The sequence below is a fragment of the Myodes glareolus genome, chromosome X (assembly GCF_982192425.1).
Source record: "Myodes glareolus chromosome X, mMyoGla1.1, whole genome shotgun sequence".
NCBI classification, from domain to species: Eukaryota; Metazoa; Chordata; class Mammalia; order Rodentia; family Cricetidae; genus Myodes; species Myodes glareolus.
The window spans coordinates 142,997,784-143,010,058 of NC_142053.1; the positions used below are offsets into that span (position 1 = coordinate 142,997,784).

At 44.0% G+C, this 12,275-nt stretch overlaps 1 pseudogene; it reads right to left on the reverse strand.

Moving 5' to 3' along the window:
- Window positions 1-11,666: 11,666 nt before the first annotated feature.
- LOC148117520 (Nuclear RNase P) lies at window positions 11,667-11,868 on the reverse strand (annotated as a pseudogene).
- Between the last annotated feature and the right edge of the window lie 407 nt (window positions 11,869-12,275).

Genomic DNA, 12,275 nt, shown 5'->3' on the forward strand with positions numbered 1-12,275 from the left:
GGATTTTCCAGGGGGTCTTCTTTGATCAAACTTTATTTTTCTTAACCAAGAATGAATTTACAGCCTCTCATTTCTTGTGGAATTAAAAGCAAAATCTCTTCTCCAAAGCAGCATATCTTTTGACTTAAATTTTGAAGTCAAGGCATTTTCAAAATATATAGGTTGGATTAATCCAGCAACATTTATAGTTAAATATCTTTTAGCAGCTGTTGCTCCTTCTTCATCAATCAAACAATTCAGACAACACAATAACACCATATACAGGTTCTCTGTGTATTTTCCATCTTTATTTGGCTTTTTCCCACTCTATTTCTTTATTTTTATATTTTTAATTTTTTGTTTTTTGAGACAGGGTTTCTCTGTGTATTTTTGGCTGTCCTGGAACTCACTCTGTAGACCAGACTGACCTTGAACTCACAGAGATCCACCTGCCTCTGCCTCCCAAGTGCTGGGATTAAAGGTGTGTACCACCATACCTGATTACTCTTTTTCTTTATTAAGGACTTTCTCTATCCTTTTCTTTTTCTCTCCTAAGTATACATATATTTTTAAACACACTGCAAACCATTTAGAGGTTTTATAAAATCTGAATCTGTCTTTACTGTATATCTTTATCTTTTTCTGACTACATGAGTTTTTAATCTGCTAAGAAGCATAGCTAGGATTAAAACTGTAGCTTCAGCAGCTGACTCCTCCCCATTCCTTAGCTTTTTGAGACTCTAGCTTCGTGGGGGAAGGTATTGGCAGGAGTCACATTTATTGCCACAACACTGTGTAGTTTCTAGGTCCATGCTACCACCAAGAAGCATGTTGTCAACTGCTCATAAACATCATTTAAGTGTTTAGTGACAGGACCTTTTAAAAGAGTTGTGAGGTTTTGGCTGCTAATGTTGAGTAAGAAAGCCTCTCTTAAAGGAGTTGTGCCTCTGCTTGCTTCTAACAAACAGAGCTCACCTGAGAAAATACTGCTACCAAGAAGCCATTCTGAACTCTATTCATTTGTGTCTAGAATTCCTTTCCAAGCTCTCTTGGGTTTTATGTGGATGTAGTTGTCAAACGTTGGGCACCAGATATGGTGGCACACACCTTTAATACCAATAGCCATACTAGTTCAGCATAGAAACTGGGCAGTAGTGGTGCACATCTTTAATTCCAGCACTAGAGAGGAACATAAAATGGGAGGAGACAGTTTTTGGTCTAAGTTTCATTCTGAGGATTCCTGGAGGCAGGATTGCAGTTTTGGACTGAGGTAACAGCCAGTGGCTGGCTGCTTTGCTTTTCTGGTCTTCAGGTTGAACCACTCCCCCCCCCCACACACAAAAGTAGGAAGTATAGGTGGGGCAACCAGACTAGGAGAATATTGGGAAAAGGAAAGGTGGAGATGTAGTCTCCATTCAGAAGCAGAAGAAGCAAGATGAGAATGCTTTACTGAGAAAAGGTACCTAGCCTTGTGGCTAAACATAGACAAGAATTAAGGATTAATTTAAGTTGTAAGAGGCATTTATTCATAACCCTGAACAATAATCCAAACAGTTTATAATTGATATAAGCTTCTGTGTATTTCTTTGGGACTGAACATCTGTAGAACTGGGCAGGACAGGAACGTCTGCCCTATATCTTCCACTTGAGTTCTGGGATTAAAGACTTGGGCCTCATGTCTGGCTTTTGAGCCTTTCTTTAGAAATTCCTGAGTCTTAACAAACTTCAATCAAGGATGGAATGTTTTAACTAGGAAAAACATGCTTAAAAAAAACCAGAGACTTTAAAAAAACTATTAGATTCGCTAAAAAGGATCCAGATTTCAGGACTTTAAATAGTATCTTGTTGTAGTTTTCTGGTTGCTTTTTATTGAACTGATAATGCAGATCTGATAATGCAAAGAAATTAATATATTGAACAGGGAGTTATGACAAGCATGACAGAAAATAAAATATGTTCTACGCTATATTTTCTGATTGTTTTTGTTTCACTTATTATTTTTATTTCTGTTGCTTGAAAATAGTGTCTTACTATTCAGCTTAGTCTTGCCTCAAATTTACTATCCTCCTCCTTCAGTCTCCTGATTATATGCATGCACTACTATATCTAGATTTATCATTTTTATTTTGTTTTTTTTAAAATGGAGTAATTCTTGGTAGGAAAGAGGTAATACAACAAAGTAGGCAGAAACTGCATCAAATTTTGAAAATATAATAGACACAATACAAAGTATACTCATAAATGATGATGAAATTAAATGAGAAATCAGTAACAAATATATCTGGAAAACCACCAAATATTTATGAAGTAAAAAAATATTCAAAGTTTTGCAAATAATGCTGCAGTGAACATAATTGAACACATGTCCTTGTGGTATTATTGAGTATTCTTTGGATATATACCCCAAGAGTGGGTCTGAGGAAGGTTGTTTCCTAATTTTCTCATAAATTGCCATACTGATTTCCAAAGTGGCTACATCAGTTTGCAATCCCATCAGCAATTCAGGAGTGTTCCCTTTATCCCACATCCTCTCTAGCATAATTTGTCATCAGTGTTTTTTTATCTTGGCCATTCTGACAGGTGTAAGATAGAATCTAGGATTTATTCTGATTTATTTTTCTCTGATGACTAGGTATTTAGAGTATTTCCTTAAGTGTTCTCTAACCATTTTAGGTTCGTTCGTTGAGAGTTCTCTGTTTAGGTCTGTAACCCATTTTTATTGCATTATTTGTTCTTTTGATGATCAGTTTCTTGAGTTCTTTTTCCATTTTGAAGATCAACCCTCTGTCTGATGTGGGGTTGGTGAAAATCTTTTCCCATTCTGTTGGCTTCCATTTTGTCTTGTTGACCATGTTATTTGTAAATAGTCAGAACCTGGTAACAACCTAATTGCCACTAGGCTAAAAAATTGATAAAGAAAATGTGGTACATTTATATAATGAAGTACTACACAGTGGAGAAAAATAATGATATCTTGAAATTTGCAGGCAAATGTATGGGTCTAGAAAACATCACACTGAGTGAGGTAACCCAGATCCAGAAAGACAATTATCATATGTACTCACTCCTAAGTGGTTTTTAAACATAAAGTAAAGAAAACCAGCCTACAAATCACAATCCCAGAGAACCTAGACAATAATGAAAACCCCAAAAGAGACATGGATGGGTCTAATCAACATGGGGAGTAGAAAAAGATGAGATCTGGGAACTTGGGGATTATGGGAAGGGTAGAAGAGGAGGGTAGAGGAAGTAAGAGGAGCAGAGAAAAATAAATAGCTCAATTAAAAAACAATAATTAAAAAGTTAAAAAGAAAAGTTAAAAACATTGCAAGCTAGAGAAATGGCTCAGGGGTTAAGAGTATATATTGTTCTTGTAGAAGATCCAAATTTGGTTCTTATCAACCACATCACACAGCTCAAGACTGCTTGTGACTCCAGCTCCATGACTTCTCTGGCTTCTGAGGGTACCTGAACTCATATGCACACACACACACACAGAGAGAGAGAGAGAGAGAGAGAGAGAGAGAGAGAGAGAGAGAGAGAGAGAGAAATTCAAAATTAAGTCTTTAAATACATATTTCAAACTAAATAGCCCACATGGCAGTTCACATTCCTCTGTGACTCCAGTTACAGATTCTAGGGGAATCAATGCTCTCTCTGGTCAACATGGGCACCAGATACTCTACTCAAGAAGTATATAGACATATATGCAGACAAACTCTCATGCACATTACAAAGAATGAAGAATGTGTCCTAAATTGGAAAATAAGGGAGATCTACTTAATTTTCAGCTCCTTTGGAGAATACAAGAAAATAAACTGAAAAAAAAAAGATGGAAGACAAAGATGCATGCTAATTCTTATTTTATGCAAACCAAACAGATTTTTCTTCTCTATCAAAACGGCATTTTGATGAAGTTGGTGTTGTTTATGTTTCTCAGAGATTAAGGAAAATTAAGATGGAGCTGTGCTTCTGGAAGTACTGAAGGAGAGTACCTTGGCTCATGGGTCCCTTGTTACTACATTTGATCAGGTTAGCAAAACCGCTTTCACTGTTCAGTCAGTTGTAGAGAAACTGTTCAATGGTTGATGCAATTTATAGGACTAGTGAATGATAAAGATGTACAGGTTGTCTCCTCTCTGTGCCACTGGGGGTATAGACGTGAAAGTCCTTCTGAGGGAAAGTGGACAAATTTTGCTGTCAATCAAAATTGTCATACTCCCACCATTACCCAGCTTTAAAACAAGCATGAGGTTTTAATCATGTTTCTAGAAGGTAGTGTTAATGCAGATGTACCAGGAAGGAAATGACAGTAATCTGAACATGATTCCTGTCCTTCCATGCTATGAAGCATCAACAAATAGCCAAAGCAGTGGGAACAACACTCCTTTATACTTAGTCTGTGGATAATGTAATGGTCTGTCCTATCTCTTTAAAGAGACAAGCCACACTCACTTCCTCCCCTGCTGAGGTAGGCAGATCTTCCTTCCTGCTTGTGGCCTGAGTCTCTTCCTCTAATGGACAGCTTCTGCCTTTCCCCTCTTCTCCCCTTCCGCTTCTGTCTCCACTACCACCTCTCTGCTCTTCTCCCTTTCTTCCTTCCCCCCCATAACCCACTAAAAAAAATCCAACCTCACTCTGCATGGTGTGCCTATCCATGTCTCTGACTCTCACCCACCGCCTGGGACCAGCTGCCTTTGGAGACCTGCCTGGGACTTTCTGCTCTGGCCCACTACCTGTCCACCACCTGCTGCCTGCCCCTGCCTGCTGCATGCCCCAGCTCAGGGACTTACTGCATGGTCTCATGGCCCCACTGGCCACTGCAGCCACTTGAGATCCACAGCATTTTTTTGTTTGTTTAATCCATTGCAGATAATAGGGGCCATATTCATCCAGTGAATAGAAAACAGGCTGATGGTGCAAAGAAGAAATGAAGCAGCTACTCTGCTATAAATGAAAGTTTTACCTTCCAAATAAGAAACCACAAAGGCAAAGTCTTGTATCATGAAGACAGCAGATGATTTGAGTTTAATTTTACTAGGATATTATGAGGCAAGAAAGATAGGATCCATCAGGTCTCCAGTGATGGAGTATGAGATTTGCAGAAAGAGTTAAGGGATATGTTGAAAAACTGGGTAAAATTCCCAGAGGTCAAGCTGGAGGATGAAGGTGATAGGGCCTTCTGTTGATAGAGAATTTCTTCAGCAATAACAACGGAAATGAAACAGAGTGGGATTTTGTTTTGTTCTTATTCTTCTCACATAAATTACATCCAAACTAAAATGTCCTGCGGAAATGAGGAGAGAACATGAGACATGAACGAACCCACGTGTATAAGTTGATTAAGGAGATTGTGTGGACGAGCTTGGTGAACCGGCGTTGACAGAAGGGAAAGAAGAGAGTGTGGGAATGACACGTTTAGCTTTTAAAGGCTCTCCAGCACAGGCGCAAGAATGAAAAGACATGCCATGCCCACGTCAGCCTGCGTATGGGGGCTTCTGCGTCAGACGCTGGTGACGTAGGTGGTGTGCGACCCATGCATGCACACGCAGGGAGGGTACATGTGCCAGCTTCAGAACCTGGAAGTGCAGCCTTACGAGTAGTTAAAGGAATTACATTTCACACTTCTGTTTATTATAAAAATTTGGGAGGGTTAAGGATCTTAATGGGTAGGGAATGGGGGCGCAGCCAGGTCTCTCATAACTGCTTCCTGCTGACTTTGTGGGTGTTGAGGGGTTTGGGATATGCAATGCATCCTGTACAATCATGTCCTCTCCGCTCACGTCCTGGGGTGGCTGATTAAGACTGCATTTCTTCGGGCTCTGAGGAACTGGGTCATCTGATGGTTTGGACCTCATAAAATGCTGGGAAGACAAAAATTATGTTTAGGAGAGAAAAAAATAGATTAATAGAGGGGAGGTTTAAGATAGGACGGTTAGGGGTTCCCGATACCAGGAATGACAGAGAAAGAATTAAATGATGGGTGGAGGGGGGAATTTAGGGGTTCCCAAGTCCAGAAATAACAGAGAAAGAATTAAATGATGGATGAGGGGCAGTCTAGGGGTTCCCAAGACCAGGAATGACAAAAAAATTAAATAATACTTATTCAGCGTGAGTCTGGTCCATTCAGGTGGATCAAACTGGCTCCCTAGAGCTTATAAAAATGTCTTAAAAGGAAATAAATTTTAGATATATTAACAGTGTATGATTGTGACAATGGAGTGTATCATGGCATTACTTCAGCATCTAGGAGACACTGTTGCAGTCAGTGACAAACCTGTAATGTTAAGGAACTTGTTAAGGTTTGTTTACCACCTGGGCTTTTGACAGTCCTCGTAACTTTGGCTCTGTTTGATGATGGTTCCTATAACAACAGCTGAGTGGTTATTTGGAAATTTAAGCATGACATTGGAGGTATATATATGGAGAAGTTGTATATAGGAAAAAGGGGAGAAGGAAGAGTATATTAGCACAAGAGAGTTGAATAAGGATGGGACCTTTATTTTCCTTGAACTGGAGTAAGGGAGGCTGAACTTGGTATCCTCTGGAACCTAAGGGAACAGGGTCCTGTCTGAGTTACTGTGTAGGAGGGGTTTTCTTGAGCTGGAGGAGTAAACGGTTTAAGATGTGACAGGTGAATCCAGTGAGGAATTCCCTTGAGCTTGGCAGCTGTGGGAGTTAAAAGAATTACTCTGATGGTACCCTGCCATTTAAGGGAAAAGGGTGAGGAATGTTGGCCTGCGGGGGGGGGGGGGGGGGGATAATACCTGATCTCCTATTTTAATTGGCCGTGGGCATGGGTTAGCACATGGCTGAGGTAAAGAGTGGTCGGTAAAATCCCACAGTAGAGAGCATAGGTGAGACAGTAGGGGAGTAAGCAGGTGATCAGGAAGGGGAGAGATTTTAGGTGAGAGGCTGAGGGTTAAGACTGGCCACCCATACATGAATTTGAAGGGTGAGATGAAAAGGGGGCTTTTGGGAAGGGCCCTAAGCCTAAGGAGGGCCAGAGGCAAGAGTTTTACCCAGTCAAGGTGAAGTTCCTGTGATATTTTAACAACAACATTTTGTAAAGAGTGGTTAGTCCGTTCTACCTTCCCTGAAGACTGAGGGTGATATGGGATATGAAAATGCCAAGAAATGTTAAGAGCCTTCAACAAGTTTTGGGAAATCTGGGAAGTGAGATCAGGGCCATTATCCGACTGAAGAGAGGTTGGGATTCCAAACCGGGGGATGATTTCTTGGAGAAGAACATCAGAGACTGTCTGGGCCCTTTTATTAGTGGTGGGAAATAATTCAACCCACCCAGACATTGAATCCACCAAAACCAGGAGATATTTAACTCTTTTGACTGTGGGCATATGAGTAAAATCCAGCTGCCAGTCAGTTCCTGGAAGGGAACCCCTGGCCTGGTAGATAGAAAAAGGGAAGCTACGTTATTTGGTCTTGGGATCTGACTTTTGGCAAATTTGACAGGAGGCAGCGAAGGCTTTTAGAAACTTTATGTCCTCAGGGGTGGGTTGGAGGTGAGCCTTAAAACAATGAAGTAGAGCTTTGTTATTAGGATGAAAGAGCTGATGTAGGTAGGACAGAATCTGCTGGGTGTCAGGGGTGTGTGAGAAGGTGGGCTGTACTGTATGGACCCCCCTGAGGTGATTGAGGTAGGTTTGGGCTTTGGAATGTTGCTGTTTTAGCTGCTCGGTTAGCCTGATTATTTCCCTTGGGAATAATGGAACTGTCAGTCCGATGACACTGACAGTGAATAATTCCTATAGCTTTGGGGAGATTGGAGGTTTTTAACAGGTCCATAATGTAACCTGAGTTAGTTATGGATCCTCCTTTTATCATAAGAAGCCCACACTCCTTCCAGATAGCTGTGTGGGACAAGAGGATATGAAAGGCATATTTGGAGTCTGTGTAAACATTTAAAGATTGTCCCTTCGCTAACTGAAAGGCACGGGTAAGAGCTACCAGCTTAGCCTGTTGGTTAGTGGTGTGGGCGGGGAGTGCCTGTGCCTCCACTATCTCAGTATCTGATACTAAGGCATAGCCTGCTCTATGGGACCCGTCAGATAAAAAGGAGCTGCCATCTGTATACCAGGTATAAGTGGCCTGGGACAGTTTGCCCTCCTGTATATATGAGGGGTGGGGCAGTAGATCCTCTAGGATCTCAATGCAAGAGTGAGATGGGGAATCATTAACATTAGATTGAGGTAGGAGATTTGAGATATTAAGGGGTGGGCAGCATTGAAAAGTGAGTGTGGCATCTTCTACCAGTGCCACCTGGAGGGAAAGAACTCGGGAAGGGGTAGGGTTTGTAAGCCTTTGTAAGTTAAGAGGTTGGACAGATTATGGTGGGAGAAGACAGTGGTAGGTGCCCCAAAGGTTAGTTTTTTTTGACTCATGAATAAGAAACTCAGCAGCCGCCAAGGCACATATGTAGGATGCCCAGCCCTGAGTGGTGAGGATCATCTTCTTTGACAGGTATGCTACAGGTGCAAAAGAAGGTCCCAGTTGATGTCCCAAGAACCCAAGGGCACACCCCTCCTTCTCTGCTACATAAAGAGAAAAGGGGCGAGTTAAATACGGAAGATGAAGAGCTGGAGCCTGGATAAGGGCCTGCTGGAGTCTCTGGAAGGGTTTGGTAACAGGATGGGGAAGGGGCTCATACAGAGAGCCGAGAGCTGCTTCACATAGGGGGCTGGCAAGGAGAGAAAAAGAGGGGATCCAGGAAAACAGGAAGCCAACTACTCCTAGGAACGATAAAACCTCTTCTTTGGTGGAAGGAACTGCAAGAAATTGAACCTTTTTTTCTGCCTAGAGTGACAGCCTTTTGGGTTGGGGTTATAGTTAGTGCCAAATAAACGACCTGAGTGGTAGACAGTTGGGCCTTAGAAGGTGAGACTCTATAGCCCCTTTTGGACTGGAAATTTAAAAGGGCAGAGTTATCAGTTTTGCTGATCTCCAATGATGGGCTGCAAAGTAAAATGTCGTCCACATACTGTATATGCTTAGATTTATGGAGAGGCAGTGAGAGCAGGTCAGAAGCCAAAGCCTGGCCAAACAGGTGTGGGCTGTTCTGGAATCCCTGGGGAAGAACAGTCCAGGTGAGCTGTGTGGAAAAATTAGTGTCAGGATCAGTCCAGGTGAAGGCAAAGATGTTTTGAGATTGAGGGCTGAGAGGAATAGAGAAAAGGGCATCCTTGAGGTCTAGAACTGAGAAGTGGGAGGTTCCTGGAGGAATATTGGAAAGAAGGGTGAGAGAATTAGGGACAACCGGGTGAAGATGGACCATTGCAGAGTTAATGAGCCAGAGGTCTTGAACCAGACAATAAGTTCTATTAGATTTTTTAACAGTAAATATAGGGGTGTTAAAAGGAGAAGAGGTGGGGTGAAGCAGCTTTTTCCTTAAAAGGTCAGAAATAATAGGCTTAAGTCCCTTAAGGCTCTGGAAAGAGAGAGGGTACTGAGCTTGGGTAATATATTTCATAGGATCCTGTAAGTGAATAACAACAGAAGAATGGTGTTTAGCTACGGAGGGGTTTTGGGTGTCCCAGACTTGGGGGTCTATCTGGGAGGCTGGCAGAGGAAAAGACGCATTAGTGTCAGAAGGTTGGGGAGCTAGGAGAAAGAGGAGTGGAGCTGCCGGAGAGTCTGAGGTAAGGTGAATGGGAGGAGCAAGAGAAATGGAGGCTCCTACCTTTGTTAGAGAATCCCTTCCCATGAGAGATATCAAACAGGTTGGCATAACTTAAAATGAATGAGTGAGATAAATGTTTTTAAACACACAATTAAGTGGTAGGGTCTGCTGAGGCAGATAAGGCTGTCCCCCTACCCCGACAAGAGGGAAACTAGAAGGAGAGGTAGACCCCCAGAATTCCCTCAGTACCGAGAAAGTGGCTCTGGTGTCCAAGAGGAAGGAGATGGGCCATCCTGATACTGTAATAATCACCCGTGGTTCCCTATGACAAATGACAGTAGTAGTCGGGTTATAGGAGCCTGGGCAGCCTCATTTGTCCAGGGCCAAGCCCAACAGGTCAACTAGGGAATTTTCTGGGTCCGATGCCTCCATACAACTATGTGCACGAGGACAATCTACTGACCAGTGACCTTCCCTGTGACATCTTGGACAAGGTCTCCTAGTACTAAGATGAGAGCCCAGTGACCCGTTTTACCACATTTGAAACATGGACCTGGTGGTTCTTGCACCCCGGGGGGTGGGGGAGCAGCACAGACAGCACGGATTGGGCAGTCTGTTGCCTCGGTGGGTGGGAAGGCCATGACTACCATGTTGCGGGGGGCCATCCTGTCCCGCAGGAATGAACGCCACCAAAAACGAGAATTCCTTCTCTGGTCACATCTTTATTTGGAGCATTCCCTTGAGGAAAATTGGGGGAAGGGACGATAGAGCAGGGACGAGAGAAAGCTTAGAGAGAGGAAGTAGGGTCCCGAGGCATCTGCTTTTAAACGGTGGAGCAGCTTGAACGCTGTCCTGATTGGTTAATGCCATTCTGCTGGTCTGAGCATGTGCAGGCAAGGGTGCAGGCAGGGTTGCTCAGCCCCACGTGGCTACCTCCAAACTGCAGGACCACCTGTGCCTCCAGGTGGCTCCCAACATCTCCCCCTAATTATTGTCTTTAAGAGCAATAAGGCAAAACTATTTTCCAATCTGGTCCCCACCTAGACGCAGCATGCCAAGGATATCTCTGCTCCCACCCATTCCTAAGGAAGGAAAAGGCAAAGTAGAGTAAGAGATAAGAGGTTGCACAGGGTGTTGCTCAAGTCGATGGTGTGAAACAGCTGCTCTTGGCACCGCCCAGAAGGTCATCTCTGCTGCCTCCGCACGAATCTTCCGCAGCAGGACACTCAGCATCCACTGGGTCGTCTTCTTTATCTCTCTGGTCGGTCTCGCTGGCATCCAGATGTATGTCAGCATTCCTAGAAAAACATAAACAAAACTCTCCTCCCAAATTAACATTTAAGAGTACTAAAAACTCTCAGTGTAAAAATTCAGCACAATCAGTACTGGAAGTAGGCTGGTTTTGAACTTAGAGATTTGCAGGTCTCTGTTTCAAAAAGCAAATCTTGTTTGCCTGTACCAGCAAAATTTTGAATTAAAAATTAAGTGTATAGAATGCAAGAGAAATCCTTTCTCTGGGGGAAGCTGTCACTGGTAGTGTAGTCCCCCTCTATTGTTTAAAAACCAAAGCAGTTGTCATTGGGAATTGAACTCATAACCTTTGGAAGAGCAGGCAATGCCCTTAACCGCTGAGCCATCTCTCCAGCTCCCCTATTTAGATGGAAAAACCTCTAGGTAACATTGGTTTAATTCCAGCTGTTGCCTCAGGCAATAGGTCCGCCTTTCTTTGTTACCTAGGATACGGTAACCAGGTAAACACGCCTTTATTATGATAATTAGGACCAGTTCTTTAAGGGAGAATGGGCGTAGCATCGATCTGGCTACTTCCTGCTGACGAAGGGACGTTGTTTAGGGGATAAATGTTTTTATCTGACTGAATTTTTGGCGACAAATGTTTTTATCTGACTGAATTCTTGGCGACCTTGACTGAGGGCGGCAGCAGCGGACAGCGGCGGCTGCCACAGCTCCGCCTCTGAAGCCCATAATGGCTATGGCGCGCTCCGCATGGCCCAAAGGCATGGCTCCGCCCCGGGCCGTGCGCGGGCTCGCCGTTTCACCTCAGGCAATGAACTCGCACCGCCGGCTGTGAGCCTTTTTCAAGCTCCGGCGAGGGGGGGGGGCATCCGCCCACCCGTAGAGGGCCCGCCCACCCGTGGAGGGCCCGGTCTGCCCGCGCGCGGAGCCCCGTTCTCTGGGAACTCACCTCCCCGCTCGCCCATGTTGCTATGGAAACACAGTTTTTCCGCAGAGCCGATTCAGCTCCTCTTTGCCTTCTATGGCGCCGCTGCTCACCACGCAGCTTCCGCCTCAGTCAGGCGAGTCCGCTCAGGTGCTGAAAAAGTTCTCCAAAAACCATAGCCCCGCCAGAAGGCCGGGACATATAGCCTCTGATGTCACACGGACTTTAGCCTGCCCGCGACCTGGCTATTCGCAGGCCTCTGAGGACTCCAGCAAATTTCCCGCCAGCAACTGGTTAGCATGGCCATGCCTCCCGAACGAGCTAGCACTGGAGAGTGCAATTTTGCGTCTCCCTCCTGAGTAGCTGGGATTACAGGTGTGCACCACCGTGCCTGGCCCATTTCCGTGTTTTTAATCAGGCATTACCGCTCAAAGGCGGGCCGGCTGCCGCCAGCACTCTCAGCACGATCAAGCAGCTTGT